At 40.4% G+C, this 26,686-nt stretch overlaps 21 non-coding genes across 21 annotated transcripts; all 21 read left to right on the top strand.

Moving 5' to 3' along the window:
• Positions 1-268: 268 nt before the first annotated feature.
• On the top strand, positions 269-341 carry TRNAV-UAC (transfer RNA valine (anticodon UAC)). Its single transcript has one exon. It is a non-coding gene; the product is annotated as a tRNA-Val (tRNA).
• A 647-nt stretch (positions 342-988) lies between these two features.
• TRNAV-UAC (transfer RNA valine (anticodon UAC)) lies at positions 989-1,061 on the top strand. The gene has a single exon. It is a non-coding gene; the product is annotated as a tRNA-Val (tRNA).
• A 7,808-nt stretch (positions 1,062-8,869) lies between these two features.
• TRNAV-UAC (transfer RNA valine (anticodon UAC)) lies at positions 8,870-8,942 on the top strand. Its single transcript has one exon. It is a non-coding gene; the product is annotated as a tRNA-Val (tRNA).
• Positions 8,943-9,951: 1,009 nt separating this feature from the next.
• Positions 9,952-10,024, top strand: TRNAV-UAC (transfer RNA valine (anticodon UAC)). The gene has a single exon. It is a non-coding gene; the product is annotated as a tRNA-Val (tRNA).
• A 1,009-nt stretch (positions 10,025-11,033) lies between these two features.
• On the top strand, positions 11,034-11,106 carry TRNAV-UAC (transfer RNA valine (anticodon UAC)). The gene has a single exon. It is a non-coding gene; the product is annotated as a tRNA-Val (tRNA).
• Positions 11,107-11,392: 286 nt separating this feature from the next.
• TRNAV-UAC (transfer RNA valine (anticodon UAC)) lies at positions 11,393-11,465 on the top strand. Its single transcript has one exon. It is a non-coding gene; the product is annotated as a tRNA-Val (tRNA).
• A 1,009-nt stretch (positions 11,466-12,474) lies between these two features.
• Positions 12,475-12,547, top strand: TRNAV-UAC (transfer RNA valine (anticodon UAC)). The gene has a single exon. It is a non-coding gene; the product is annotated as a tRNA-Val (tRNA).
• Positions 12,548-13,194: 647 nt separating this feature from the next.
• TRNAV-UAC (transfer RNA valine (anticodon UAC)) lies at positions 13,195-13,267 on the top strand. Its single transcript has one exon. It is a non-coding gene; the product is annotated as a tRNA-Val (tRNA).
• Positions 13,268-13,553: 286 nt separating this feature from the next.
• On the top strand, positions 13,554-13,626 carry TRNAV-UAC (transfer RNA valine (anticodon UAC)). The gene has a single exon. It is a non-coding gene; the product is annotated as a tRNA-Val (tRNA).
• A 647-nt stretch (positions 13,627-14,273) lies between these two features.
• Positions 14,274-14,346, top strand: TRNAV-UAC (transfer RNA valine (anticodon UAC)). The gene has a single exon. It is a non-coding gene; the product is annotated as a tRNA-Val (tRNA).
• Positions 14,347-15,355: 1,009 nt separating this feature from the next.
• TRNAV-UAC (transfer RNA valine (anticodon UAC)) lies at positions 15,356-15,428 on the top strand. The gene has a single exon. It is a non-coding gene; the product is annotated as a tRNA-Val (tRNA).
• Positions 15,429-15,714: 286 nt separating this feature from the next.
• On the top strand, positions 15,715-15,787 carry TRNAV-UAC (transfer RNA valine (anticodon UAC)). The gene has a single exon. It is a non-coding gene; the product is annotated as a tRNA-Val (tRNA).
• Positions 15,788-16,796: 1,009 nt separating this feature from the next.
• TRNAV-UAC (transfer RNA valine (anticodon UAC)) lies at positions 16,797-16,869 on the top strand. The gene has a single exon. It is a non-coding gene; the product is annotated as a tRNA-Val (tRNA).
• Positions 16,870-17,877: 1,008 nt separating this feature from the next.
• TRNAV-UAC (transfer RNA valine (anticodon UAC)) lies at positions 17,878-17,950 on the top strand. Its single transcript has one exon. It is a non-coding gene; the product is annotated as a tRNA-Val (tRNA).
• Positions 17,951-18,236: 286 nt separating this feature from the next.
• TRNAV-UAC (transfer RNA valine (anticodon UAC)) lies at positions 18,237-18,309 on the top strand. Its single transcript has one exon. It is a non-coding gene; the product is annotated as a tRNA-Val (tRNA).
• Positions 18,310-18,956: 647 nt separating this feature from the next.
• TRNAV-UAC (transfer RNA valine (anticodon UAC)) lies at positions 18,957-19,029 on the top strand. The gene has a single exon. It is a non-coding gene; the product is annotated as a tRNA-Val (tRNA).
• A 1,009-nt stretch (positions 19,030-20,038) lies between these two features.
• TRNAV-UAC (transfer RNA valine (anticodon UAC)) lies at positions 20,039-20,111 on the top strand. The gene has a single exon. It is a non-coding gene; the product is annotated as a tRNA-Val (tRNA).
• A 286-nt stretch (positions 20,112-20,397) lies between these two features.
• On the top strand, positions 20,398-20,470 carry TRNAV-UAC (transfer RNA valine (anticodon UAC)). The gene has a single exon. It is a non-coding gene; the product is annotated as a tRNA-Val (tRNA).
• A 1,009-nt stretch (positions 20,471-21,479) lies between these two features.
• Positions 21,480-21,552, top strand: TRNAV-UAC (transfer RNA valine (anticodon UAC)). Its single transcript has one exon. It is a non-coding gene; the product is annotated as a tRNA-Val (tRNA).
• Positions 21,553-22,561: 1,009 nt separating this feature from the next.
• TRNAV-UAC (transfer RNA valine (anticodon UAC)) lies at positions 22,562-22,634 on the top strand. Its single transcript has one exon. It is a non-coding gene; the product is annotated as a tRNA-Val (tRNA).
• Positions 22,635-23,643: 1,009 nt separating this feature from the next.
• On the top strand, positions 23,644-23,716 carry TRNAV-UAC (transfer RNA valine (anticodon UAC)). The gene has a single exon. It is a non-coding gene; the product is annotated as a tRNA-Val (tRNA).
• Positions 23,717-26,686: the final 2,970 nt, after the last annotated feature.

The following is a 26,686-nucleotide window of genomic DNA, read 5'->3' as shown; positions in this document are numbered from 1 at the left end:
ATGTGTAAATATACGTTTTCAAACAAGATATTGTGATGGCAACGGAAATCTTGAATTCAGAAATATTGGTTATGCTTTTAGTATCCTTTTAGACTATTTTTTCATTACCAAATCAAGTAAGATTCTTGTTTGTTCAAGTGTACTTTTTGAAATATATATTATTAAACAGAAAACGTAAGCTCAATTTAAGCAAGATTTCAAGCACACACAAATGAATCAGATGTGCTTTCTTGCGGACAGAAAAGCAGTTTCACGAAACATTTTTAAGAGTTCTATAGTGTAGTGGTTATCACATCTGCTTTACACGCAGAAGGTCCTGGGTTCAAAACCCACTAGAACTATTCAGTTTTCTTGTCTTTTATTCATAAATGTAAGTTTTCAAACAAGATATTGTGACGGCAACGGAAATCTTGAATTCAGAAATATTGGTTATGATTTTACTATCCTTTTAGACTATTTTTTCTATACCAAATCAAGTAAGATTCTTGTTTGTTCAAGTGTACTTTTTGAAATATATATTATTAAACAGAAAACGTAAGCTCAATTTAAGCAAGATTTCAAGCACACACAAATGAATCAGATGTGCTTTCTTGCGGACAGAAAAGCTGTTTCATGAAACATTTTTAAGAGTTCCACAGTGTAGTTGTTATCACATCTGCTTAACACGCAGAAGGTCCTGGGTTCAAAACCCAGTAGAACTATTCATTTGTTTTGTCTTTTATTCATAAATGTATGTTTTCAAACAAGATATTGTGACGGCAACGGAAATCTTGAATTCAGAAATATTGGTTATGGTTTTAGTATCCTTTTAGACTATTTTTTCTTTACCAAATCAAGTAAGATTCTTGTTTGTTCAAGTGTACTTTTTGAAATATATATTGTTAAACAGAAAACGTAAGCTCAACTTAAGCAAGATTTCAAGCACACACAAATGAATCAGATGTGCTTTCTTGCGGACAGAAAAGCTGTTTCACGAGACATTTTTAAGAGTTCTGTAGTGTAGTGGTTATCACGTCTGCTTTACACGCAGAAGGTCCTGGGTTCAAAACCCAGTAGAACTATTCAGTTGTCTTGTCTTTTATTCATAAATGTAAGTTTTCAAACAAGATATTGTGACGGCAACGGAAATCTTGCATTCAGAAATATTGGTCATGGTTTTAGTATCCTTTTAGACTATTTTTTCTTTACCAATTCAAGTAAGATTCTTGTTTGTTCAAGTGTACTTTTTGAAATATATATTATTAAACAGAAAACGTAAGCTCAATTTAAGCAAGATTTCAAGCACACACAAATGAATCAGATGTGCTTTCTTGCGGACAGAAAAGCTGTTTCACGAAACATTTTTAAGAGTTCTTAAAGGCTTTATGCACCGTCCCTCCTTTGTGACGCTAAACCAAATAATGGAGACCACACAATGTTGGAAGAAAAGGTCACAGCTTTATTTTAACATCCGCTGTTAAAATCCTACCAGCCTGCCCGCCAGCCAAGTATGCTCCATGCAAAATGGGGGGGAGATCCTTGCCCAGACAGCCAGCAATTGGCCCGCTCCCTCCCCCCGCCCGTAGCATGTGAATGGGCGGGGGGGGAGATCCTTGCCCAGACAGACAGCAATTGGCCCGCTCTCTCCCCCCACCCGTAGAATGTGCATGGGGGGGAGATCCTTGCCCAGACAGCCAGCAATCGGCCCGCTCCCTCCCCCCGCCCAAAAGCACTGTAAAATGGGAGGGGGAGATCCTCATTCAGCCGATGTTGGGCTGCTTCCCTCCCCCTCCCGCCCCTAGGGTCAGCTTAGGCCCAGCCCTAAAGCTGGCGCCCAGCCTTTTACCAGCGTTGATTGGGCATAGGCCGGCCCGGCCCTACAGCCGGCGCCTCCAGCCTGCCGCGCTGTTCTAGGGGCTCCAGCTGAGGGACAGACCCTAAAGTCCTTGCCCTTTCTCCGTCTCGTGAGCTTGGCTGGCGCGCAGCTCCACCACCTGGAGGCCCCTCTGCCGGGCACTGGCTACCCTGGGGCCGACACGCCCACCCAAAGCTGCGACCTCTGATCTTAATTCTTCCCGCAAAAAACCTTTGATGTTACTTAAGAACACCTCCAACCCCTTTGGTGATAGATGCACACAGTCCCTCTGTGCCAGCTGCACTCCTTGGTGTCAGTCTCTCTGCGCTTTAAGAGTTTTACCGCCGCTATAGGATGAATTTTGCCCATGGCCTTATTTACCTTCCTCCTAGCTTTATCTCTCCGTGGCCCTTTTAAAATTTGCTTTGGACTAATTACAGACCAAATGATTAAAACCTCACTCCACCGCGCCTTCAAGCGGGCGCATTCCTGCTGTAACCGATAAAACAACTCTAGTGTTTTGTTGTTGGCTGGGTCATTCCCCACGAGGTGTAGCAAAATAACATCTGGTTTCACCTGAAATTCTGCTCACGCCTTGTCCAGAGCCTATTACAGATCAACCAAGCACCTTCCTCTCTTCCCAAGCCAACGCCAATGCACCCCCTCCCCCGTACACCACAGCTGCTGGCCGCACCGCTGATCCTTCGCCCATACGTGCGCCCACTGAACGAAGGAATGACCCATGATCCACACTTCCAGGGTCCTTGTGCAGCTGTCTACTGAGAGGGAAAAACATGTTAATCTTCTTGCCTCAGCACGTTGCTGTGCCCTTTGGCCCTGATGTAACCCCCTATAGGCACTGGGTTTCCACCTCCCCGGTTTCCACATTTGGTCCGGCATACAGCCGTTCTCAGCTGCCGCTGTAGCGGCCCCAATTCTAAAGCAATGGGTACCAAATACACTAGGATCCATCCCCCCTAGCAACAAGGCACCGTCTAAAACGCTTTGAAATTGGTACCTTGTGAGTGGTGTTGCGTCCTGATGAATGATGAAATTGCCCCCAACCTTGGGCCTGTGCCTTACGTACCCCTTACTCAACGCCACTGGGCAAACTTCTGTTATCCTCTATAGTGAGGTGGACCCACGCTCCCCTTCCCGCTTGGTCGGTTTTAGACCTGTGAATCTTGCATGCCACCGACGTAGCATTGAGAATCCTGCTCGCGAAAAACAAGCCCGAACCCTGGATTGTTTAAGATGCCGCCACTAGCTCGCCAACCCTGGAGGCACCAAGAAAGCCACGGCAAATACTACTCTGAACAGTTCCCTTTTCCGCTGTACTGAAACATAGCTCTTTTGCTGTCATCATCAATACCTTGAAAAAGAACGCTGTGACGTTCGAAACGCGTTGTATGGGTCTTTTGTCACATTAAAGTGCCCTTTTATTTATTTATTTTTGAATCTGGGTCCTTCCTGCTCCGTTTTTGCTAGTGCGCTTTTGTTCTCCATTTTCCTGTTATACTACATATCTGTAGCTGCACAGCCTGCCTACCACTCCTAGGATGTGAGTATTGCTTATGTTCAGGGGAACCTGCCAATGAGACTGAGGGTGAGTGGGCTTGTACCCTCTACCACCTGTCTTCAGGAGGATAGTACCCATACTATTGCATATTAAGTACTATATCATACTCATTTTATATACCTTGGCTTAGTGGTTTGGCTCACTTTATTTCATTATACCTGCATAGAGCGCTTTAGCCTATTTTACTATCATCAATACCTGAAGCCTGTCTGGCATTATCGGCTCCCTACTGTCAGTTCACTTGGCTTCACCCCTATCCCAACCTATTATTAGGGTTCTCCTAACTATGAAATCCTTAGTTATGTCCCTGCAGATGTGCTATTTCAGAAAAACAGACAGTCCTGCCATCATGGCCCCAACCCTGGTCTGCGTCGCCCCAGCTGCCTTCTGGGCCTGTAGGAAGCTAATGATCCACGCGCTGCTACCTCGCTTACCCTCGACTCTGTCCTTTTGCTTGAATACTAGCCATGTGTGCCAAGCCTGGAGGTAGGTTCTCCAAGTGCGTGGGGCTAGCGACTTCTGGATCAGGTCCGTAAGTCCGCTATCCCCATCTGCCCAAGGTGACGTGGGCATGTATTAGTGTAACCTTCCTAGCACCCTAGCATTCCTGAATAAGGCCCCTCAGTGTATGGGCCGTGAGTGAAATGGTCCAGCCATGCGTCCCAGGCATCCTCCTTGGTCATTTTCTCCCGTATGACATGCGGGTATATAGAGGCGAATTTAAGATTGCAACTTGCGAGTGTGGTTACCAAATTCTAAACATATTCTTACCGCGATGTTCCCCCATATGTTTTATATATGTCGCATCTAAGGTCTATGTATTTAAGGACGTTCAGACCCTCTTCTGGGTGCTTCTGCAGCACCTCCTCCTCCTACTTAATTGAAGCTCACCCCCTCCCACATTTAAATGGTTAAGGGCTCACTCCATAGCATCTTCCACACAGGGGAACTTGTTTACTTGCAGGATGGTTGTGACAACTCTAATACAGAGTGCTTTTCCTGGTAATGTACAGGTAAATAAAGGCTTCAATCAGACTTAGAACTTTGCAACTAATATTGACAGATTTACTATAAATCATTCTTCCTGTTATTATACAGGTTACTAAGAATTTATATTAGCGTTAGGGACCCCTGAATTGTGGTCTGCCGTGAAGTTGGCTCAGGGGCTTACAATAATTTTGGCCAAAAATGTCATACTAAAAGGCCATTTCACTTAATAGATATTTATACATATATATTTAGGCACTGTACCGTGTATGAGTTTCACTGGATGTGCTAAAACTGAGCTTTGTCTGTGTTTTATGTTCTGTCTCTGGTTTTAAATGCTTCTCCAGCAGGCAGCTGGCTAACACAAGGTAACCTCATAGCCAGTTGTCCATGGTTTTATACTTACTAGCTCTCTCCTCACCTGTAGCCTTTGCTTTTTCCCTGGCCTGAAACCCATCAGCAAAAGGTCGTGTACGTCCGTGAACTTTCCCTTTTATTATCTCACTTTGGGTGTAGATAGAAGAATCCGTCTAGCTACTTCCAGAGCAAGCAGGTAAATAGTGGCTGAACCAGCCTGGGTGGTGAAGGATTGATACTGGTCCCCCCGCGCCCCCTGCTTGGCGTCGCACCCAGAGCGGGTGTCTGGCTTCCCTCCTCGGCGTGCGTCCGATCATAGTGGTACGGGGTAGAATTGATCAGCAGTACTGCCACTCCTATCTAGACCAAAACTCACCAGTGAAGGAATGAACAAATAATTTATTAAACTACCTAAAACGGATACACCAACAAACAGAAAAGAGAACCTCCTCCCACGCGTTTCAATTGAAATGGTCTTTCTCAAGGCGTGTAAACCGACTGGAGAGACGTCATAGCGCCGGCGTAAGTGTCCTTCCCTTTACATTAAAGTGTAAGCTCTTCGGGGCAGGGACTCTTCCTTAATGTTACTTCAATGCCTAAAGCACTTATTCCCATGATCTGTTATTTATATGATCTGTTATTTATTTGATTACCACATGTATTACTACTGTGAAGCGCTATGTACCTTAATGGCGCTATATAAATAAAGACATACAATACAATGCAATTGCTGGCGCTTACGCCGTCGTCCTTAATTTTTGGGGCCTTGCTCTCCCGCGCTGCCCCCTGCTTTGTACCGCTTGGCCTAGCCTTAAGTGACCGGTTAATCACCGCTGGCTCTTTAGGAATTTATACATACAGGTTTTGTGAAATTGCGCTGCGCTCTCAGACGCTGAAATGTCGCTGTCACTATCTGAATCGCTATTACCCGTACTGGACTAGGATTTATTTCCTTACCTGGAATCTCGTTGCTCGGGTTAGTACCCTGCACTGACCTGGCCTGAAGCGCGGCGACTGGCCTCGGCGTCTGTCCCCCTCCTCGCCATGCGTCGGTGAAGGTGAGTAGGGGTCCTGGTCCACATTCCATGCGTGCAATGACCAGTCATTGGCCGTCGCTTCCTGCGAAAACTGAGAGGACCCCATGCAGGATCCCGGGGCTGGGTCGCCTTAAATCCTCTCCCCCCACCCCGCCGGTGACAGAGCAGAACGCCCATCTCTGCGCTGCAGTTAATCTGCCCGACACAGCGTGGCCCATGGGTGGGAGGGGCAGGGGCCCCCGGTGGCTGGGGCGGTTATACACCAGACCGCCCGCGCCCCTGCCTGCTGGAGGTAAGTAGGTGGGGTGGTTGGGTATGGCGTGTGGTTATATAATATGTTGGTGCTTCACGGTAGTACCCTGCTCACAGTCTGTCCTGTACTGTGAGGGGTAAGGGTGTAACCCCGCTCACAGTCTGTCCTGTACTGTGAGGGGTAAGGGTGTAACCCCGCTCACAGTCTGTCCTGTACTGTGAGGGGTAAGGGAGTAACCCCGCTCACAGTCTGTCCTGTACTGTGAGGGGTAAGGGAGTAACCCCGCTCACAGTCTGTCCTGTACTGTGAGGGGTAAGGTTGAGGTCGCCCTGAGGGGTGAACTTGAGGTTGCCCTGCAGTACCGCTAGGGGCCTCATGGTGGCGCTGCTGCAGAGGAGGGCCAAGGTAACAGCCTGCCTCTGCAGACCTGCCTGTGACCTCCTGTCTCTTTAATAAACATGGGGAGGGAGGGAAACACCCCTTCCCCCTGCTCACAGAAGCCTGGGAGCCCGCGCGGGAGAAGAGCGCCCCTCCCTCCCCTGCTGCAGCACATTGGAGGGAGGTGAGTCATGGTGCCGAGGAGCCAGCAGCACCGCACGCAGGTCGGAGGGGTGAGTGGGATGGGGGTGAGTGGGATGGGGGTGAGTGGGATGGGGGTAAGTGGGATGGGGGCGCGGGACGGAGCCAGATTGTCCCTGTGGTGGAGGGGTGGGGAGGCTGTGTGGTGGCAGCCGGCGCGTGGCCACCCCCAGCAGAGGGGTAAGCGGCCTGTTGTAGTGGGAGCCGACAGGCGCGCTCCCCGGCCGGCGCACGCGGTGCCCGATAGCCCCCGCGGTCGGGAGAGATGGTAGGGGGGGGACCTGGGCATCGGGCGTCCTGCTCGGCGCGCGGCCGTCACCTGCAGAGTGGTGAGCGGGCTGGCGGCGCTGGGGCTGGCGGCGGCAGCACAGGAGCGACCCCCCCCCCCCCACCGCCCCCCTCCCTGCCGGGACCGCGCTTGGGCAGAGAGAGTAGGGCGTGGGTGGCGGGGCCTCGCCGAAGCGCGAACCGGGAGGGAGGACAGGGCCTGGGAGCAGGGGAAGGAGAGGGTGCTGGAATAGAGGCCGGGAGGCGCCGTGGCCCGGCGGGGGAATTAGTAGTGAGGCAGAGGGACCTTGCAGGGGAAAAAGCCGGGAGGTGGCGGGGCACAGACTGGGGGGTGGGGGGCGGATAGGGGGCATAAGGCTGGACGGGGCCCCAGGGTGGGCGCGGGAGCATGGTGGGCTGCAAGCAGGTGCCTGCACTTGGCGGGGGAGCTGGGAGGGCTGTGGGATGGGGAATGGGGATCCCTACCTGCACCTCAGCGCTGGGATCTGCGCGGGGCAGGGACACTTACCGGCTCCTCTGGTGCCGCAGCATCAGCGGCCTCCTCAAGCTCATGGGTGAGGCTGGCAGGACTCGGGGTCTTCAAACAGCTGCTGTAGTCACTGCGGCCTTCCCTCGCGGTCTTGAAATGGCAGCTCAGCAGCAGCCAGCGTTCCTGCAAGGTAAGGGGGAAATTCCGTTAGCTCTGTCTCTCACCCCTGGGGCCCCACTCTTATATACCCTCTCCCCCTCCCCCTGCATGGGAGGGGACAAGCAGCCTTCCCACTCTGTGTGGGAAGGGGGCGGGGGGTTAGCCGACCCCCCCCCTACCAGCTCTCGCCAATCAGGACGTCGCAGCCCTTAAGGAGCCTACGACCCCATGCTGGGGCCTCTGCCTCTTCAATAGTGTAGTGGTTATCACATCTGCTTTACACGCAGAAGTTCCTGGGTTCAAATCCCAATAGAACTATTCAGTTGTTTTGTCTTTTATTCATAAATGTATGTTTTCAAACAAGATATTGTGACGGCAACTGAAATCTTGCATTCAGAAATATTGGTCATGGTTTTAGTATCCTTTTAGACTATTTTTTCTTTACCAAATCAAGTAAGATGCTTGTTTGTTCAAGTGTAGTATTTGAAATATATATTTTTAAACAGAAAACGTAAGCTCAATTTAAGCAAGATTTCAAGCACACACAAATGAATCAGATGTGCTTTCTTGCGGACAGAAAAGCTGTTTCACGAAATATTTTTAAGAGTTCTATAGTGTAGTTGTTATCAAATCTGCTTAACACGCAGAAGTTCCTGGATTCAAAATCCAGTAGAACTATTCAGTTGTCTTGTCTTTTATTCATTAATGTATGTTTTCATACAAGATATTGTGACGGCAATGGAAATCTTGAATTCAGAAATATTGGTTATGGTTTCAGTATCCTTTTAGACTATTTTTTCTTTACCAAATCAAGTAAGATTCTTGTTTGTTCAAGTGTACTTTTTGAAATATATATTATTGAACAGAAAACGTAAGCTCAATTTAAGCAAAATTTCAAGCACACACACAAATTAATTAGATGGGCTTTCTTGAGGACAGAAAAGCTTTTTCAGGAATCATTTTTAAGAGTTCTATAGTGTAGTGGTTATCACGTCTGCTTAACACGCAGAAGGTCCTGCGTTCAAAACCCAGTGGAACTATGTAGTTGTTTTGCCTTTTATGTGTAAATATACGTTTTCAAACAAGATATTGTGATGGCAACGGAAATCTTGAATTCAGAAATATTGGTTATGGTTTTAGTATCCTTTTAGACTATTTTTTCTTTACCAAATCAAGTAAGATTCTTGTTTGTTCAAGTGTACTTTTTGAAATATATATTATTAAACAGAAAACGTAAGCTCAATTTAAGCAAGATTTCAAGCACACACAAATAAATCAGATGTGCTTTCTTGCGGACAGAAAAGCTGTTTCACGAAACATTTTTAAGAGTTCTATAGTGTAGTGGTTATCACGTCTGCTTTACACGCAGAAGGTCCTGGGTTCAAAACCCAGTAGAACTATTCAGTTCTTTTGCCTTTTATGTGTAAAAATACGTTTTCAAACAAGATATTGTGACGGCAACGGAAATCTTGAATTCAGAAATATTGGTTATGGTTTCAGTATCCTTTTAGACTATTTTTTCTTTACCAAATCAAGTAAGATGCTTGTTTGTTCAAGTGTAGTATTTGAAATATATATTTTTAAACAGAAAACGTAAGCTCAATTTAAGCAAGATTTCAAGCACACACAAATGAATCAGATGTGCTTTCTTGCGGACAGAAAAGCTGTTTCACGAAATATTTTTAAGAGTTCTATAGTGTAGTTGTTATCAAATCTGCTTAACACGCAGAAGTTCCTGGATTCAAAATCCAGTAGAACTATTCAGTTGTCTTGTCTTTTATTCATTAATGTAAGTTTTCATACAAGATATTGTGACGGCAATGGAAATCTTGAATTCAGAAATATTGGTTATGGTTTCAGTATCCTTTTAGACTATTTTTTCTTTACCAAATCAAGTAAGATTCTTGTTTGTTCAAGTGTACTTTTTGAAATATATATTATTGAACAGAAAACGTAAGCTCAATTTAAGCAAAATTTCAAGCACACACACAAATTAATTAGATGGGCTTTCTTGAGGACAGAAAAGCTTTTTCAGGAATCATTTTTAAGAGTTCTATAGTGTAGTGGTTATCACGTCTGCTTAACACGCAGAAGGTCCTGCGTTCAAAACCCAGTGGAACTATGTAGTTGTTTTGCCTTTTATGTGTAAATATACGTTTTCAAACAAGATATTGTGATGGCAACGGAAATCTTGAATTCAGAAATATTGGTTATGGTTTTAGTATCCTTTTAGACTATTTTTTCTTTACCAAATCAAGTAAGATTCTTGTTTGTTCAAGTGTACTTTTTGAAATATATATTATTAAACAGAAAACGTAAGCTCAATTTAAGCAAGATTTCAAGCACACACAAATAAATCAGATGTGCTTTCTTGCGGACAGAAAAGCTGTTTCACGAAACATTTTTAAGAGTTCTATAGTGTAGTGGTTATCACGTCTGCTTTACACGCAGAAGGTCCTGGGTTCAAAACCCAGTAGAACTATTCAGTTCTTTTGCCTTTTATGTGTAAAAATACGTTTTCAAACAAGATATTGTGACGGCAACGGAAATCTTGAATTCAGAAATATTGGTTATGGTTTCAGTATCCTTTTAGACTATTTTTTCTTTACCAAATCAAGTAAGATGCTTATTTGTTCAAGTGTAGTATTTGAAATATATATTTTTAAACAGAAAACGTAAGCTCAATTTAAGCAAGATTTCAAGCACACACAAATGAATCAGATGTGCTTTCTTGCGGACAGAAAAGCTGTTTCACGAAATATTTTTAAGAGTTCTATAGTGTAGTTGTTATCAAATCTGCTTAACACGCAGAAGTTCCTGGATTCAAAATCCAGTAGAACTATTCAGTTGTCTTGTCTTTTATTCATTAATGTAAGTTTTCATACAAGATATTGTGACGGCAATGGAAATCTTGAATTCAGAAATATTGGTTATGGTTTCAGTATCCTTTTAGACTATTTTTTCTTTACCAAATCAAGTAAGATTCTTGTTTGTTCAAGTGTACTTTTTGAAATATATATTATTGAACAGAAAACGTAAGCTCAATTTAAGCAAAATTTCAAGCACACACACAAATTAATTAGATGGGCTTTCTTGAGGACAGAAAAGCTTTTTCAGGAATCATTTTTAAGAGTTCCATAGTGTAGTGGTTATCACGTCTGCTTAACACGCAGAAGGTCCTGCGTTCAAAACCCAGTGGAACTATGTAGTTGTTTTGCCTTTTATGTGTAAATATACGTTTTCAAACAAGATATTGTGATGGCAACGGAAATCTTGAATTCAGAAATATTGGTTATGGTTTTAGTATCCTTATAGACTATTTTTTCTTTACCAAATCAAGTAAGATTCTTGTTTGTTCAAGTGTACTTTTTGAAATATATATTATTAAACAGAAAACGTAAGCTCAATTTAAGCAAGATCTCAAGCACACACAAATAAATCAGATGTGCTTTCTTGCGGACAGAAAAGCTGTTTCACGAAACATTTTTAAGAGTTCTATAGTGTTGTGGTTATCACGTCTGCTTTACACGCAGAAGGTCCTGGGTTCAAAACCCAGTAGAACTATTCAGTTGTCTTGTCTTTTATTCATAAATGTATGTTTTCATACAAGATATTGTGACGGCAATGGAAATCTTGCATTCAGAAATATTGGTTATGGTTTTAGTGTCCTTTTAGACTATTTTTTCTTTACCAAATCAAGTAAGATTCTTGTTTGTTCAATTGTACTTTTTGAAATATATATTATTAAACAGAAAACGTAAGCTCAACTTAAGCAAGATTCAAGCACACACAAATGAATCAGGTGTGCTTTCTTGCGGACAGAAAAGCTGTTTCATGAAACATTTTTAAGAGTTCTATAGTGTAGTGGTTATCACGTCTGCTTTACACGCAGAAGGTCCTGGGTTCAAAACCCAGTAGAACTATTCAGTTCTTTTGCCTTTTATGTGTAAAAATACGTTTTCAAACAAGATATTGTGACGGCAACGGAAATCTTGAATTCAGAAATATTGGTTATGGTTTCAGTATCCTTTTAGACTATTTTTTCTTTACCAAATCAAGTAAGATGCTTGTTTGTTCAAGTGTAGTATTTGAAATATATATTTTTAAACAGAAAACGTAAGCTCAATTTAAGCAAGATTTCAAGCACACACAAATGAATCAGATGTGCTTTCTTGCGGACAGAAAAGCTGTTTCACGAAATATTTTTAAGAGTTCTATAGTGTAGTTGTTATCAAATCTGCTTAACACGCAGAAGTTCCTGGATTCAAAATCCAGTAGAACTATTCAGTTGTCTTGTCTTTTATTCATTAATGTAAGTTTTCATACAAGATATTGTGACGGCAATGGAAATCTTGAATTCAGAAATATTGGTTATGGTTTCAGTATCCTTTTAGACTATTTTTTCTTTACCAAATCAAGTAAGATTCTTGTTTGTTCAAGTGTACTTTTTGAAATATATATTATTGAACAGAAAACGTAAGCTCAATTTAAGCAAAATTTCAAGCACACACACAAATTAATTAGATGGGCTTTCTTGAGGACAGAAAAGCTTTTTCAGGAATCATTTTTAAGAGTTCTATAGTGTAGTGGTTATCACGTCTGCTTAACACGCAGAAGGTCCTGCGTTCAAAACCCAGTGGAACTATGTAGTTGTTTAGCCTTTTATGTGTAAATATACGTTTTCAAACAAGATATTGTGATGGCAACGGAAATCTTGAATTCAGAAATATTGGTTATGGTTTTAGTATCCTTTTAGACTATTTTTTCTTTACCAAATCAAGTAAGATTCTTGTTTGTTCAAGTGTACTTTTTGAAATATATATTATTAAACAGAAAACGTAAGCTCAATTTAAGCAAGATTTCAAGCACACACAAATAAATCAGATGTGCTTTCTTGCGGACAGAAAAGCTGTTTCACGAAACATTTTTAAGAGTTCTATAGTGTAGTGGTTATCACGTCTGCTTTACACGCAGAAGGTCCTGGGTTCAAAACCCAGTAGAACTATTCAGTTCTTTTGCCTTTTATGTGTAAAAATACGTTTTCAAACAAGATATTGTGACGGCAACGGAAATCTTGAATTCAGAAATATTGGTTATGGTTTCAGTATCCTTTTAGACTATTTTTTCTTTACCAAATCAAGTAAGATGCTTATTTGTTCAAGTGTAGTATTTGAAATATATATTTTTAAACAGAAAACGTAAGCTCAATTTAAGCAAGATTTCAAGCACACACAAATGAATCAGATGTGCTTTCTTGCGGACAGAAAAGCTGTTTCACGAAATATTTTTAAGAGTTCTATAGTGTAGTTGTTATCAAATCTGCTTAACACGCAGAAGTTCCTGGATTCAAAATCCAGTAGAACTATTCAGTTGTCTTGTCTTTTATTCATTAATGTAAGTTTTCATACAAGATATTGTGACGGCAATGGAAATCTTGAATTCAGAAATATTGGTTATGGTTTCAGTATCCTTTTAGACTATTTTTTCTTTACCAAATCAAGTAAGATTCTTGTTTGTTCAAGTGTACTTTTTGAAATATATATTATTAAACAGAAAACGTAAGCTCAATTTAAGCAAGATCTCAAGCACACACAAATAAATCAGATGTGCTTTCTTGCGGACAGAAAAGCTGTTTCACGAAACATTTTTAAGAGTTCTATAGTGTAGTGGTTATCACGTCTGCTTTACACGCAGAAGGTCCTGGGTTCAAAACCCAGTAGAACTATTCAGTTGTCTTGTCTTTTATTCATAAATGTATGTTTTCATACAAGATATTGTGACGGCAATGGAAATCTTGCATTCAGAAATATTGGTTATGGTTTTAGTGTCCTTTTAGACTATTTTTTCTTTACCAAATCAAGTAAGATTCTTGTTTGTTCAATTGTACTTTTTGAAATATATATTATTAAACAGAAAACGTAAGCTCAACTTAATTAAGATTCAAGCACACACAAATGAATCAGGTGTGCTTTCTTGCGGACAGAAAAGCTGTTTCATGAAACATTTTTAAGAGTTCTATAGTGTAGTGGTTATCACGTCTGCTTTACACGCAGAAGGTCCTGGGTTCAAAACCCAGTAGAACTATTCAGTTCTTTTGCCTTTTATGTGTAAAAATACGTTTTCAAACAAGATATTGTGACGGCAACGGAAATCTTGAATTCAGAAATATTGGTTATGGTTTCAGTATCCTTTTAGACTATTTTTTCTTTACCAAATCAAGTAAGATGCTTGTTTGTTCAAGTGTAGTATTTGAAATATATATTTTTAAACAGAAAACGTAAGCTCAATTTAAGCAAGATTTCAAGCACACACAAATGAATCAGATGTGCTTTCTTGCGGACAGAAAAGCTGTTTCACGAAATATTTTTAAGAGTTCTATAGTGTAGTGGTTATCACGTCTGCTTAATACGCAGAAGTTCCTGGATTCAAAATCCAGTAGAACTATTCAGTTGTCTTGTCTTTTATTCATTAATGTAAGTTTTCATACAAGATATTGTGATGGCAACGGAAATCTTGAATTCAGAAATATTGGTTATGGTTTTAGTATCCTTTTAGACTATTTTTTCTTTACCAAATCAAGTAAGATTCTTGTTTGTTCAAGTGTACTTTTTGAAATATATATTATTAAACAGAAAACGTAAGCTCAATTTAAGCAAGATTTCAAGCACACACAAATAAATCAGATGTGCTTTCTTGCGGACAGAAAAGCTGTTTCACGAAACATTTTTAAGAGTTCTATAGTGTAGTGGTTATCACGTCTGCTTTACACGCAGAAGGTCCTGGGTTCAAAACCCAGTAGAACTATTCAGTTCTTTTGCCTTTTATGTGTAAAAATACGTTTTCAAACAAGATATTGTGACGGCAACGGAAATCTTGAATTCAGAAATATTGGTTATGGTTTCAGTATCCTTTTAGACTATTTTTTCTTTACCAAATCAAGTAAGATGCTTATTTGTTCAAGTGTAGTATTTGAAATATATATTTTTAAACAGAAAACGTAAGCTCAATTTAAGCAAGATTTCAAGCACACACAAATGAATCAGATGTGCTTTCTTGCGGACAGAAAAGCTGTTTCACGAAATATTTTTAAGAGTTCTATAGTGTAGTTGTTATCAAATCTGCTTAACACGCAGAAGTTCCTGGATTCAAAATCCAGTAGAACTATTCAGTTGTCTTGTCTTTTATTCATTAATGTAAGTTTTCATACAAGATATTGTGACGGCAATGGAAATCTTGAATTCAGAAATATTGGTTATGGTTTCAGTATCCTTTTAGACTATTTTTTCTTTACCAAATAAAGTAAGATTCTTGTTTGTTCAAGTGTACTTTTTGAAATATATATTATTGAACAGAAAACGTTAGCTCAATTTAAGCAAAATTTCAAGCACACACACAAATTAATTAGATGGGCTTTCTTGAGGACAGAAAAGCTTTTTCAGGAATCATTTTTAAGAGTTCCATAGTGTAGTGGTTATCACGTCTGCTTAACACGCAGAAGGTCCTGCGTTCAAAACCCAGTGGAACTATGTAGTTGTTTTGCCTTTTATGTGTAAATATACGTTTTCAAACAAGATATTGTGATGGCAACGGAAATCTTGAATTCAGAAATATTGGTTATGGTTTTAGTATCCGTATAGACTATTTTTTCTTTACCAAATCAAGTAAGATTCTTGTTTGTTCAAGTGTACTTTTTGAAATATATATTATTAAACAGAAAACGTAAGCTCAATTTAAGCAAGATCTCAAGCACACACAAATAAATCAGATGTGCTTTCTTGCGGACAGAAAAGCTGTTTCACGAAACATTTTTAAGAGTTCTATAGTGTAGTGGTTATCACGTCTGCTTTACACGCAGAAGGTCCTGGGTTCAAAACCCAGTAGAACTATTCAGTTGTCTTGTCTTTTATTCATAAATGTATGTTTTCATACAAGATATTGTGACGGCAATGGAAATCTTGCATTCAGAAATATTGGTTATGGTTTTAGTGTCCTTTTAGACTATTTTTTCTTTACCAAATCAAGTAAGATTCTTTTTTGTTCAATTGTACTTTTTGAAATATATATTATTAAACAGAAAACGTAAGCTCAACTTAAGCAAGATTCAAGCACACACAAATGAATCAGGTGTGCTTTCTTGCGGACAGAAAAGCTGTTTCATGAAACATTTTTAAGAGTTCTATAGTGTAGTGGTTATCACGTCTGCTTTACACGCAGAAGGTCCTGGGTTCAAAACCCAGTAGAACTATTCAGTTCTTTTGCCTTTTATGTGTAAAAATACGTTTTCAAACAAGATATTGTGACGGCAACGGAAATCTTGAATTCAGAAATATTGGTTATGGTTTCAGTATCCTTTTAGACTATTTTTTCTTTACCAAATCAAGTAAGATGCTTGTTTGTTCAAGTGTAGTATTTGAAATATATATTTTTAAACAGAAAACGTAAGCTCAATTTAAGCAAGATTTCAAGCACACACAAATGAATCAGATGTGCTTTCTTGCGGACAGAAAAGCTGTTTCACGAAATATTTTTAAGAGTTCTATAGTGTAGTTGTTATCAAATCTGCTTAACACGCAGAAGTTCCTGGATTCAAAATCCAGTAGAACTATTCAGTTGTCTTGTCTTTTATTCATTAATGTAAGTTTTCATACAAGATATTGTGACGGCAATGGAAATCTTGAATTCAGAAATATTGGTTATGGTTTCAGTATCCTTTTAGACTATTTTTTCTTTACCAAATCAAGTAAGATTCTTGTTTGTTCAAGTGTACTTTTTGAAATATATATTATTGAACAGAAAACGTAAGCTCAATTTAAGCAAAATTTCAAGCACACACACAAATTAATTAGATGGGCTTTCTTGAGGACAGAAAAGCTTTTTCAGGAATCATTTTTAAGAGTTCTATAGTGTAGTGGTTATCACGTCTGCTTAACACGCAGAAGGTCCTGCGTTCAAAACCCAGTGGAACTATGTAGTTGTTTTGCCTTTTATGTGTAAATATACGTTTTCAAACAAGATATTGTGATGGCAACGGAAATCTTGAATTCAGAAATATTGGTTATGGTTTTAGTATCCTTTTAGACTATTTTTTCTTTACCAAATCAAGTAAGATTCTTGTTTGTTCAAGTGTACTTTTTGAAATATATATTATTAAACAGAAAACGTAAGCTCAATTTAAGCAAGATTTCAAGCACACACAAATAAATCAGATGTGCTTTCTTGCGGACAGAAAAGCTGTTTCACGAAACATTTTTTAGAGTTCTATAGTGTAGTGGTTATCACGTCTGCTTTACACGCAGAAGGTCCTGGGTTCAAAACCCAGTAGAACTATTCAGTTCTTTTGCCTTTTATGTGTAAAAATACGTTTTCAAACAAGATATTGTGACGGCAACGGAAATCTTGAATTCAGAAATATTGGTTATGGTTTCAGTATCCTTTTAGACTATTTTTTCTTTACCAAATCAAGTAAGATGCTTATTTGTTCAAGTGTAGTATTTGAAATATATATTTTTAAACAGAAAACGTAAGCTCAATTTAAGCAAGATTTCAAGCACACACAAATGAATCAGATGTGCTTTCTTGCGGACAGAAAAGCTGTTTCACGAAATATTTTTAAGAGTTCTATAGTGTAGTTGTTATCAAATCTGCTTAACACGCAGAAGTTCCTGGATTCAAAATCCAGTAGAACTATTCAGTTGTCTTGTCTTTTATTCATTAATGTAAGTTTTCATACAAGATATTGTGACGGCAATGGAAATCTTGAATTCAGAAATATTGGTTATGGTTTCAGTATCCTTTTAGACTATTTTTTCTTTACCAAATCAAGTAAGATTCTTGTTTGTTCAAGTGTACTTTTTGAAATATATATTATTGAACAGAAAACGTAAGCTCAATTTAAGCAAAATTTCAAGCACACACACAAATTAATTAGATGGGCTTTCTTGAGGACAGAAAAGCTTTTTCAGGAATCATTTTTAAGAGTTCCATAGTGTAGTGGTTATCACGTCTGCTTAACACGCAGAAGGTCCTGCGTTCAAAACCCAGTGGAACTATGTAGTTGTTTTGCCTTTTATGTGTAAATATACGTTTTCAAACAAGATATTGTGATGGCAACGGAAATCTTGAATTCAGAAATATTGGTTATGGTTTTAGTATCCTTATAGACTATTTTTTCTTTACCAAATCAAGTAAGATTCTTGTTTGTTCAAGTGTACTTTTTGAAATATATATTATTAAACAGAAAACGTAAGCTCAATTTAAGCAAGATTCAAGCACACACAAATGAATCAGGTGTGCTTTCTTGCGGACAGAAAAGCTGTTTCATGAAACATTTTTAAGAGTTCTATAGTGTAGTGGTTATCACGTCTGCTTTACACGCAGAAGGTCCTCGGTTCAAAACCCAGTAGAACTATTCAGTTGTCTTGTCTTTTATTCATAAATGTATGTTTTCATACAAGATATTGTGACGGCAATGGAAATCTTGCATTCAGAAATATTGGTTATGGTTTTAGTGTCCTTTTAGACTATTTTTTCTTTACCAAATCAAGTAAGATTCTTGTTTGTTCAATTGTACTTTTTGAAATATATATTATTAAACAGAAAACGTAAGCTCAACTTAAGCAAGATTCAAGCACACACAAATGAATCAGGTGTGCTTTCTTGCGGACAGAAAAGCTGTTTCATGAAACATTTTTAAGAGTTCTATAGTGTAGTGGTTATCACGTCTGCTTTACACGCAGAAGGTCCTGGGTTCAAAACCCAGTAGAACTATTCAGTTCTTTTGCCTTTTATGTGTAAAAATACGTTTTCAAACAAGATATTGTGACGGCAACGGAAATCTTGAATTCAGAAATATTGGTTATGGTTTCAGTATCCTTTTAGACTATTTTTTCTTTACCAAATCAAGTAAGATGCTTGTTTGTTCAAGTGTAGTATTTGAAATATATATTTTTAAACAGAAAACGTAAGCTCAATTTAAGCAAGATTTCAAGCACACACAAATGAATCAGATGTGCTTTCTTGCGGACAGAAAAGCTGTTTCACGAATTATTTTTAAGAGTTCTATAGTGTAGTGGTTATCACGTCTGCTTAATACGCAGAAGTTCCTGGATTCAAAATCCAGTAGAACTATTCAGTTGTCTTGTCTTTTATTCATTAATGTAAGTTTTCATACAAGATATTGTGATGGCAACGGAAATCTTGAATTCAGAAATATTGGTTATGGTTTTAGTATCCTTTTAGACTATTTTTTCTTTACCAAATCAAGTAAGATTCTTGTTTGTTCAAGTGTACTTTTTGAAATATATATTATTAAACAGAAAACGTAAGCTCAATTTAAGCAAGATTTCAAGCACACACAAATAAATCAGATGTGCTTTCTTGCGGACAGAAAAGCTGTTTCACGAAACATTTTTAAGAGTTCTATAGTGTAGTGGTTATCACGTCTGCTTTACACGCAGAAGGTCCTGGGTTCAAAACCCAGTAGAACTATTCAGTTCTTTTGCCTTTTATGTGTAAAAATACGTTTTCAAACAAGATATTGTGACGGCAACGGAAATCTTGAATTCAGAAATATTGGTTATGGTTTCAGTATCCTTTTAGACTATTTTTTCTTTACCAAATCAAGTAAGATGCTTATTTGTTCAAGTGTAGTATTTGAAATATATATTTTTAAACAGAAAACGTAAGCTCAATTTAAGCAAGATTTCAAGCACACACAAATGAATCAGATGTGCTTTCTTGCGGACAGAAAAGCTGTTTCACGAAATATTTTTAAGAGTTCTATAGTGTAGTTGTTATCAAATCTGCTTAACACGCAGAAGTTCCTGGATTCAAAATCCAGTAGAACTATTCAGTTGTCTTGTCTTTTATTCATTAATGTAAGTTTTCATACAAGATATTGTGACGGCAATGGAAATCTTGAATTCAGAAATATTGGTTATGGTTTCAGTATCCTTTTAGACTATTTTTTCTTTACCAAATCAAGTAAGATTCTTGTTTGTTCAAGTGTACTTTTTGAAATATATATTATTGAACAGAAAACGTAAGCTCAATTTAAGCAAAATTTCAAGCACACACACAAATTAATTAGATGGGCTTTCTTGAGGACAGAAAAGCTTTTTCAGGAATCATTTTTAAGAGTTCCATAGTGTAGTGGTTATCACGTCTGCTTAACACGCAGAAGGTCCTGCGTTCAAAACCCAGTGGAACTATGTAGTTGTTTTGCCTTTTATGTGTAAATATACGTTTTCAAACAAGATATTGTGATGGCAACGGAAATCTTGAATTCAGAAATATTGGTTATGGTTTTAGTATCCTTATAGACTATTTTTTCTTTACCAAATCAAGTAAGATTCTTGTTTGTTCAAGTGTACTTTTTGAAATATATATTATTAAACAGAAAACGTAAGCTCAATTTAAGCAAGATCTCAAGCACACACAAATAAATCAGATGTGCTTTCTTGCGGACAGAAAAGCTGTTTCACGAAACATTTTTAAGAGTTCTATAGTGTAGTGGTTATCACGTCTGCTTTACACGCAGAAGGTCCTGGGTTCAAAACCCAGTAGAACTATTCAGTTGTCTTGTCTTTTATTCATAAATGTATGTTTTCATACAAGATATTGTGACGGCAATGGAAATCTTGCATTCAGAAATATTGGTTATGGTTTTAGTGTCCTTTTAGACTATTTTTTCTTTACCAAATCAAGTAAGATTCTTGTTTGTTCAATTGTACTTTTTGAAATATATATTATTAAACAGAAAACGTAAGCTCAACTTAAGCAAGATTCAAGCACACACAAATGAATCAGGTGTGCTTTCTTGCGGACAGAAAAGCTGTTTCATGAAACATTTTTAAGAGTTCTATAGTGTAGTGGTTATCACGTCTGCTTTACACGCAGAAGGTCCTGGGTTCAAAACCCAGTAGAACTATTCAGTTCTTTTGCCTTTTATGTGTAAAAATACGTTTTCAAACAAGATATTGTGACGGCAACGGAAATCTTGAATTCAGAAATATTGGTTATGGTTTCAGTATCCTTTTAGACTATTTTTTCTTTACCAAATCAAATAAGATGCTTGTTTGTTCAAGTGTAGTATTTGAAATATATATTTTTAAACAGAAAACGTAAGCTCAATTTAAGCAAGATTTCAAGCACACACAAATGAATCAGATGTGCTTTCTTGCGGACAGAAAAGCTGTTTCACGAAATATTTTTAAGAGTTCTATAGTGTAGTTGTTATCAAATCTGCTTAACACGCAGAAGTTCCTGGATTCAAAATCCAGTAGAACTATTCAGTTGTCTTGTCTTTTATTCATTAATGTAAGTTTTCATACAAGATATTGTGACGGCAATGGAAATCTTGAATTCAGAAATATTGGTTATGGTTTCAGTATCCTTTTAGACTATTTTTTCTTTACCAAATCAAGTAAGATTCTTGTTTGTTCAAGTGTACTTTTTGAAATATATATTATTGAACAGAAAACGTAAGCTCAATTTAAGCAAAATTTCAAGCACACACACAAATTAATTAGATGGGCTTTCTTGAGGACAGAAAAGCTTTTTCAGGAATCATTTTTAAGAGTTCTATAGTGTAGTGGTTATCACGTCTGCTTAACACGCAGAAGGTCCTGCGTTCAAAACCCAGTGGAACTATGTAGTTGTTTAGCCTTTTATGTGTAAATATACGTTTTCAAACAAGATATTGTGATGGCAACGGAAATCTTGAATTCAGAAATATTGGTTATGGTTTTAGTATCCTTTTAGACTATTTTTTCTTTACCAAATCAAGTAAGATTCTTGTTTGTTCAAGTGTACTTTTTGAAATATATATTATTAAACAGAAAACGTAAGCTCAATTTAAGCAAGATTTCAAGCACACACAAATAAATCAGATGTGCTTTCTTGCGGACAGAAAAGCTGTTTCACGAAACATTTTTAAGAGTTCTATAGTGTAGTGGTTATCACGTCTGCTTTACACGCAGAAGGTCCTGGGTTCAAAACCCAGTAGAACTATTCAGTTCTTTTGCCTTTTATGTGTAAAAATACGTTTTCAAACAAGATATTGTGACGGCAACGGAAATCTTGAATTCAGAAATATTGGTTATGGTTTCAGTATCCTTTTAGACTATTTTTTCTTTACCAAATCAAGTAAGATGCTTATTTGTTCAAGTGTAGTATTTGAAATATATATTTTTAAACAGAAAACGTAAGCTCAATTTAAGCAAGATTTCAAGCACACACAAATGAATCAGATGTGCTTTCTTGCGGACAGAAAAGCTGTTTCACGAAATATTTTTAAGAGTTCTATAGTGTAGTTGTTATCAAATCTGCTTAACACGCAGAAGTTCCTGGATTCAAAATCCAGTAGAACTATTCAGTTGTCTTGTCTTTTATTCATTAATGTAAGTTTTCATACAAGATATTGTGACGGCAATGGAAATCTTGAATTCAGAAATATTGGTTATGGTTTCAGTATCCTTTTAGACTATTTTTTCTTTACCAAATCAAGTAAGATTCTTGTTTGTTCAAGTGTACTTTTTGAAATATATATTATTGAACAGAAAACGTAAGCTCAATTTAAGCAAAATTTCAAGCACACACACAAATTAATTAGATGGGCTTTCTTGAGGACAGAAAAGCTTTTTCAGGAATCATTTTTAAGAGTTCTATAGTGTAGTGGTTATCACGTCTGCTTAACACGCAGAAGGTCCTGCGTTCAAAACCCAGTGGAACTATGTAGTTGTTTAGCCTTTTATGTGTAAATATACGTTTTCAAACAAGATATTGTGATGGCAACGGAAATCTTGAATTCAGAAATATTGGTTATGGTTTTAGTATCCTTTTAGACTATTTTTTCTTTACCAAATCAAGTAAGATTCTTGTTTGTTCAAGTGTACTTTTTGAAATATATATTATTAAACAGAAAACGTAAGCTCAATTTAAGCAAGATTTCAAGCACACACAAATAAATCAGATGTGCTTTCTTGCGGACAGAAAAGCTGTTTCACGAAACATTTTTAAGAGTTCTATAGTGTAGTGGTTATCACGTCTGCTTTACACGCAGAAGGTCCTGGGTTCAAAACCCTGTAGAACTATTCAGTTCTTTTGCCTTTTATGTGTAAAAATACGTTTTCAAACAAGATATTGTGACGGCAACGGAAATCTTGAATTCAGAAATATTGGTTATGGTTTCAGTATCCTTTTAGACTATTTTTTCTTTACCAAATCAAGTAAGATGCTTATTTGTTCAAGTGTAGTATTTGAAATATATATTTTTAAACAGAAAACGTAAGCTCAATTTAAGCAAGATTTCAAGCACACACAAATGAATCAGATGTGCTTTCTTGCGGACAGAAAAGCTGTTTCACGAAATATTTTTAAGAGTTCTATAGTGTAGTTGTTATCAAATCTGCTTAACACGCAGAAGTTCCTGGATTCAAAATCCAGTAGAACTATTCAGTTGTCTTGTCTTTTATTCATTAATGTAAGTTTTCATACAAGATATTGTGACGGCAATGGAAATCTTGAATTCAGAAATATTGGTTATGGTTTCAGTATCCTTTTAGACTATTTTTTCTTTACCAAATCAAGTAAGATTCTTGTTTGTTCAAGTGTACTTTTTGAAATATATATTATTGAACAGAAAACGTAAGCTCAATTTAAGCAAAATTTCAAGCACACACACAAATTAATTAGATGGGCTTTCTTGAGGACAGAAAAGCTTTTTCAGGAATCATTTTTAAGAGTTCCATAGTGTAGTGGTTATCACGTCTGCTTAACACGCAGAAGGTCCTGCGTTCAAAACCCAGTGGAACTATGTAGTTGTTTTGCCTTTTATGTGTAAATATACGTTTTCAAACAAGATATTGTGATGGCAACGGAAATCTTGAATTCAGAAATATTGGTTATGGTTTTAGTATCCTTATAGACTATTTTTTCTTTACCAAATCAAGTAAGATTCTTGTTTGTTCAATTGTACTTTTTGAAATATATATTATTAAACAGAAAACGTAAGCTCAATTTAAGCAAGATTTCAAGCACACACAAATAAATCAGATGTGCTTTCTTGCGGACAGAAAAGCTGTTTCACGAAACATTTTTAAGAGTTCTATAGTGTAGTGGTTATCACGTCTGCTTTACACGCAGAAGGTCCTGGGTTCAAAACCCAGTAGAACTATTCAGTTCTTTTGCCTTTTATGTGTAAAAATACGTTTTCAAACAAGATATTGTGACGGCAACGGAAATCTTGAATTCAGAAATATTGGTCATGGATTTAGTATCCTTTTAGACTATTTTTTCTTTACCAAATCAAGTAAGATTCTTGTTTGTTCACGTGTACTTTTTGTAAAAAACGGCGTCCGGGACCCCGGCCGTGAGAAGAGACACCGGGGTCGATGAGGCTGGGGGAGCTAATAAACCCGGGACCCCCGGCTGCAATGGGAAGGGAACAAGTGGTGCCGACAACCCCGGCCGTAGGAGGAGACACCGGGGTTAGGCTTGAGGCCGTTGTGGCGAGGTTTGATGCCACTGCCCCGTCGCCGATGTGCACCCCTCATGCAGCTGCAACTCCTAACGCTGCGCCTGCCTCACCTGCCACCGTTGAAGTCCCTGCACCGAAGGAGACTGACGCCTGTGGCTCCAAAGCCTTCAGCATGCCTACCAAGGCTGCCGTGAAGCTCTCCTTCCCTGCTGCACTAAGCGTCGATGGATCCAGGGATAGCCCATGCGCTGCCTGCCTTACGCCTGCTGCACCCCCTGGAATGTCCCTCCCTGCAGCATCACCTGTGCTCTCGTGCTCTGTGCGGACCACCTGTGATGCCAGCCAATGCCTAAAAGCGTTCGTCCTGTCGCCCAGCCGCCCCCTCTTTAACGCCGCGGGTTTCTTACCCATCCGTGGCTTCCCATGAGGAAGAGACCTGGGCAGCGACCTGGTTCGCCCTTCGCCCGATGCTGGCTCCGCGTAGTCGAACCATGCTGGATTCTCCGCTCTACGAAACACACTGGCACCAACCGCGGTTGCGGTTGGCCGTCCTGGTCTCCTTGGCCCTGCCGACTCTGCAGGCGAAATCCTGACAGTGACACCGCCAGTGTCAGCAACGGGCGGCCGTGTGGCATGCCGTGACGCCCTGTTCCGCGTCACGGTGGCTGGAAGTCGCCGCCCCTCCTTGGCGGGCCGACCTGCGCGCCGATCCGCCGTGTCCTGCGTCCCAGCGGTCGAAGTCCTCCCCACCATCGCTGAGGCCCGACCTGGCCGCTGTGACGCCCTGCCTTGCGGTACCGTTACCGAAGGCTGCCGCCCTGCGTGCGGTTGCTGAACTTCGCCTGCCACCTTGCACTGCAGCACCCTCCGCGCTCCCTTCCTGTGGAGTGCGGCCTCTCAGCCTGCCGCCTGTCTAGCGCGCAATGCTGACTGAGGACTGTCGCCTGACGCGTTGTGCTGCAGCGCCCTCCGCGTCCCCTTCCCGCGGGGAGCGGCCTTAGTGCCACGCGCTGGTCTCGCTGAGAACAACGCCCGCTGGCGCCGGTCCAACCATGCCTCGTCATGGTTTCCCGCCTCGACTTGAAGGCGGAACTGCTCTGCCATTGACGCCATGCTGCTGTGGGGTGCTGGTTGGGGGATGCTCGCTTAACTGGGCCCTGAGCTACTCAACGCTGCGTGTGCGCTCGCCAGACTGTTCTAATCCTATAGCAGCTACGCAGTCCCCCACAGCATCCACGCGCGCATTTCCGTGTGCCCATATATACCCACGCGCGCATTTCCGTGTGTCCATATATACCCACGCGCGAATTTCCGTGTGCCCATATACACACGCCCGCATTTACGTGTGCCCATATACACACGCCCGCATTTCCGTGTGCCCATATACACACGCGCGCATTTCCGTGTGCCCATATACACACGCCCGCATTTACGTGTGCCCATATACACACGCCCGCATTTACGTGTGCCCATATACACACGCCCGCATTTCCGTGTGCCCATATACACACGCGCGCATTTCCGTGTGCCCATATACACACGCCCGCATTTCCGTGTGCCCATATACACACGCCCGCATTTACGTGTGCCCATATACACACGCCCGCATTTCCGTGTGCCCATATACACACGCCCGCATTTACGTGTGCCCATATACACACGCCCGCATTTCCGTGTGCCCATATACACACGCGCGCATTTCCGTGTGCCCATATACACACGCCCGCATTTCCGTGTGCCCATATACATACGCCCGCATTTCCGTGTGCCCATATACACACGCCCGCATTTCCGTGTGCCCATATACACACGCCCGCATTTCCGTGTGCCCATATACACACGCCCGCATTTCCGTGTGCCCATATACACACGCGCGCATTTACGTGTGCTCTCATACCCACGCGCGCATTTCCGTGTGCTCTTATACCCACGCGCGCATTTCCGTGTGCCCTTATACACACGCGCGCATTTACGTGTGCCCTTATACACACGCGCGCATTTACGTGTGCCCTTATACACACGCGCGCATTTCCGTGTGCCCATATACATACGCCCGCATTTCCGTGTGCCCATATACACACGCCCGCATTTCCGTGTGCCCATATACATACGCCCGCATTTCCGTGTGCCCATATACACACGCCCGCATTTCCGTGTGCCCATATACACACGCCCGCATTTCCGTGTGCCCATATACATACGCCCGCATTTCCGTGTGCCCATATACACACGCCCGCATTTCCGTGTGCCCATATACACACGCCCGCATTTCCGTGTGCCCATATACACACGCCCGCATTTCCGTGTGCCCATATACACACGCCCGCATTTCCGTGTGCCCATATACACACGCCCGCATTTCCGTGTGCCCATATACACACGCGCGCATTTACGTGTGCTCTCATACCCACGCGCGCATTTACGTGTGCTCTTATACCCACGCGCGCATTTACGTGTGCCCTTATACACACGCGCGCATTTACGTGTGCCCTTATACACACGCGCGCATTTACGTGTGCCCTTATACACACGCGCGCATTTACGTGTGCCCTTATGCACACGCGCGCATTTACGTGTGCCCTTATACACACGCGCGCATTTACGTGTGCCCATATACACACGCGCGCATTTCCGTGTGCCCATATACACACGCGCGCATTTACGTGT

This window comes from Ascaphus truei, chromosome 18 (assembly GCF_040206685.1).
Source record: "Ascaphus truei isolate aAscTru1 chromosome 18, aAscTru1.hap1, whole genome shotgun sequence".
NCBI lineage: Eukaryota > Metazoa > Chordata > Amphibia > Anura > Ascaphidae > Ascaphus > Ascaphus truei.
Note: the sequence above shows the minus strand (reverse complement) of the source record. Positions and strands in the feature narration are given on the sequence as shown.